We start from the raw sequence: 4,390 nt of genomic DNA, 5'->3' as shown, positions 1-4,390 counted from the left end.
CGTCCGCGAGTAGTTCTCTGCACCATTCGCTGATGTCTTCAATCGGGCTCTATTTTTCCGGAATCTATCCCAGTCCACGATTCTTGCTTTTCGGCAGACGTCCTCCTCACTTTCATTCTCTCCCACGGTCACACACAAGATTCTGTGGTCACTCCCCAGGTCCTCGAAAGAGTTCGACCAAGTGACCGCGTCCGCGCCCGACCAGACAGAGAGGTCGGGGGATGTGTCGCGGCACACTCCCTGTCCGATCCTGGTGTGCGAAGCCGGCTCGTTGAGTACGGTCAGGCCGAGCTCGTCCATCAGTCCGGCTAACCTCTTCCCTTTCGGCGAGTCAGCTCCGTATCCCCATTGCGTGTGCGGCGCGTTGAAGTCTCCACATATGAGCAAGGGATTGGAGGTGGCCTTGGACATCGCTTCGCGAAAGAGGGCGTCGAAAGTGTGAGTGCGGTTTCTTTGCGAGGGGGAGCTATATACGTTGAGCACGAAGAGGCCGGTCTTCTTTCTTCCACTACTCGGAACGACTTCGATCAGGACGTTGTCTATGTCCGACTCTTCGTGGAGCACGAGTTCGTGTTCGATGAAGGCCGTCCCACGCTTAACCAGGGTGCACACCTTGACGTCCCTCCCCATGCATTCGTAGGGGGTACAACACGTAACATAGCCCGGAAGCTGGGGCCGGTCGAAAGGTTCTTGCAAGGCAATCACGACAGGAAATTTGTTATTTGAAAGCGTTTTCATGTATTGCACCATTGTTGCTTTTTTGTTTTTGAAGCCCCTGCAGTTCTACTGCCAGACAACGCGTCTGTTGTCGGACTTGCGGGACACAGCCATGATTGTTATGCAGAGGTGTTGGGGGGACACAACTGTCCGTGCATCCCTCCTTCCCCGGTGCGGGTGGTGTTGGCGTTGTTGCCGCTGGTGAGGATGGCCGGTACATTTATCGCTTGTGGTGACGGTACCCCGGCCCTTCCGGGCAGGTGGTGGTGAGGTTGCTGATGCTGCAGCTGCATCGTCCCGCGTTCCAGATCTTCGATTCGTTTATTCATGGCCGCGAGTTGGGGGTTATACTAGAATGCCAGCAAATTACAAAAAGGGGAAAATCGAGAGGCAGACATAGAAAAAGCGACTGGTATGTGAGAGAGAGAAACGAGAAGGGAAAGGTAGGGAGGTTAACCAAGGACGTGCCCGTAGAGCACTGCACGGGCTCGGGCTTACCGGAAAGCCCGGGACCGGCCCGGCCCAGAGCAGTTTTTTCACGGGCTCGGGCCGGGCTCGGGCACGGCGTGTGCTTTTTGACCCGGGCCCGGGCCGGGCTCGCGCTTTCTGCGAGTTATTCTCAGGCTTCTCAACTCTGAAAAACATGTATTTTTCGGTCTCGGGCCGGGTTCGGGCCGGTTTCGAGCCGGGCTCGGGCCGGGCTCGGGCTTAAGGTAAAGGGGTGGCGGGCCGGGCCGGGCGGGTAACGTAGATTATTTCCGGGCCCGGGCCGGGCCTGGGTCTCGCCATAAACGTTTTGATCGGGCTCGGGCGGGCCGCCCAATGTAAAAATGGGCCCGGGCCGGGCCCGGGCCGCAAAAATCGGCCCGTGCAGTGCTCTACGTGCCCGGTTGGCTACCCTACGCTTGGGGAGAGGGAAAGGGGAAAGGGGGAAAGGCACTGGTATACGGAAGGATAAGAATGCCGCTAAAATGGAATATCATCAATGAATAGTTGGCAGAGCCATGTCGTACACGTGCCGAAAGGGCTCGATAATGTTTTACTGCCACGCAAAAAGGTTTATCATGCGCAAATAAATACATGCTCATCGGCAGGAGCCAGTAGCGAGGGCCTGAGCGATCGGCGGGCAGCTATCTTCTATTCCTTTCGGAACGGGGCAGTCTCTGGCTATTCCGAAAATCTTTACGTTTTGTTCCGCATATTAATGCATTTTTTCACGTACACGTCACTTTGACGCGGTGAGTTTTCGCGGTTTTGTGAGGTCGCTTGACAGACAGGCGACGTGGACATTGGACCAATAGCAGAGGGCTAATGGTGAAAGGGCGTCGAATCAGGAATAATTACTTTTCTTTTTTGCGGTTTAGACATGCATAATCAGTGTGTACACGTTATATCAAATGGGGAGCTATCGCGGTTTACGTAACGTCGCGTGACAGACAGGCGAAGTTGGGAGTGGCCCGAAAATGTTCTGAACAATTGTGGTGGGCTGATTGTAGAATTGGAATAGAAAAGTTTGGAACAGCTTTACGTTATAGCAACCCAGGCGCCAATTTGATGGTTAGCTAGAACAGCTTCGCTGCTAAAACTAACCAACCCTTTCCTTACCGGTAAATGGGGGAAAGAGAAGCTTGTCCTGGATGCACATAAACTAACCATGATGCGACGGCTGCAACAGAGAGGACGAGGCCACTGACGGTATGCCTGCAGTATGCCGTTGTCGCTTGCGTTCGATGCCGCGAGTTTGCTCGGCGGCATGGTTAGCAGCATCCACGCGTCATTGCCGCATGCGATTCTTCGGAATTAAGTTGCTTCGAAATTAAATCTGTCCGTCACGTAAGACAATGAATGACTCATACCCCTGTAATCGCGGCCTCCCTATTACGACGACAGAAGAGAAATAAAATTCTACGCTGGGATGATGAGTGGCAACGGAGCCAGCTGTGGAAGCAGACGACGACGACGAACGCAGGAGCAGTGGTGGCAGGAGTGCGTGCCGAGCGCGAACACGAGCGCAACCCGAGAGGACGACGCTTAAGCCAATGCATATGATTATAGCTTTCTGTACACAGGCGACGGACAGACTCTTTTTTGTTTCGCCTAGCCATATAAAGTTTCGCTTTAAAACAGTCTACAAGATACGAGGATGGGATCAATGATGTTCGGTCGGCAGTCGTACTCATTAAATTGGAATATTTGTTTTCCTTTCTGCTTAGTTGAGCATTTTTTCCAAAATTGGCCAAGTCATGATTTACTTTTCTAATGGCGCAAATTGGAATGGTAAAGCTTGCTTCGCATTATAAATCACTGTCGTTTGCAGCCCGCTCCTTATTATTTTTTATTGTCTGCTTATTTTATGTACACTTTCTGCCTGTTAAACGCCTAGGTGGATCATGGGCTTTGGCGTTCTGCAGCTGAGAAAGAGGTGGGCGGTTCAATTCTCGGCATTGGTGGCCACATCACGAAGGGAGGCTAAAGAGTGTTCAAGCACTGATGCTCATTCTGTTACGAAGCGGTGCCCGGACGATCGTGCACCGAGAAATCCAGACATCTCGAGCGCCGCTTGTCCGGCATTTCTAACCATTACCATATTCAAATTTGTAATGTGCTAATATAACAGCGTAGAAAAATGCGCCAAACATATTCGGCAACTATCGCTCCATATTCATTCCAAGTCTTCATGTGCTGCTGAGTATCAACTGTGCAGACAGTGAATGCTTCAAAATTAATTCCTAAACATAAAGTATCATCATAGGAATAGAAAAGCTCAACGCCTTCGCAATAATTTTAAGCCGCTGTGGAATTTGTTTTTTTTTTTATTCATACGCGAAGCTGAAAGCATACTCACATTATAATGACAACGCCCGCCAAAAGAGCGAGACACAACGTTCTGGTCATGGCGATTCGTAATTAGCGGCAGCAAATTCCTTCGCGCAGAAAGTAGTCCGATTCGAAGCTTCGCGCACCTTTTATGGCTGTTCTCGCTGTAACAATCCCACAAGTCTTTTTGTTCCTAAAAAAATACCATGACGCCATACTTATCACCATTTCTCAATACCTACTGCCAAGGAATACAAACAAACAAAAAAAAACATCTGCGCAATTGCTCCTTTTTTTTCCTCGTTGCGATGCCGAGGCGTATAGTGGAAACGAACCGTTCCAACGATTCCGCACACTTCTGCATTTTTTTCGCATTGTCCGGTGGATGCGCTACACAAAATACAAAAAATTATGCAAAGCGTGCTTATAAGACACCGGACGCTTCTGGCATCCGTGCTTTCAAACTCATGTTGGATATAGTCTGATTTTTATATTTTTTGAAAATGGGCTTCGAAGCGGGACAACGCGCAGATCTCAATAGCATTCGATTTCTTTCCCATTGTTCACCTTGACCCACCGCGGTGGCCAAGTGTCCAAGACGTGCTGCTGTGGAGCTCGAGGCCGCAGCTTGATTCCCGGCTGGAGCAATCGAATCTCGTTGAAAGCCAATGGCAAAAAAAATGTTCGTCTACCTAGATTTACTGCACGTTACCACTTGGTCAAAATTAATCAGTAGCCCTTCTCAAGTATTATAATCAGAATAACTATAAGCCCACGAATACACGCAAACTGCTTCGAGCGGCCAGTCGCGCGATAATCTTGCGTGTATTCGCGGGGCTCTTTCACGCTCGGATCA

This window comes from Dermacentor silvarum, chromosome 3, assembly GCF_013339745.2.
Source record: "Dermacentor silvarum isolate Dsil-2018 chromosome 3, BIME_Dsil_1.4, whole genome shotgun sequence".
In the NCBI taxonomy this organism is placed as follows: Eukaryota; Metazoa; Arthropoda; class Arachnida; order Ixodida; family Ixodidae; genus Dermacentor; species Dermacentor silvarum.
This window is presented reverse-complemented; position numbering follows the sequence as displayed.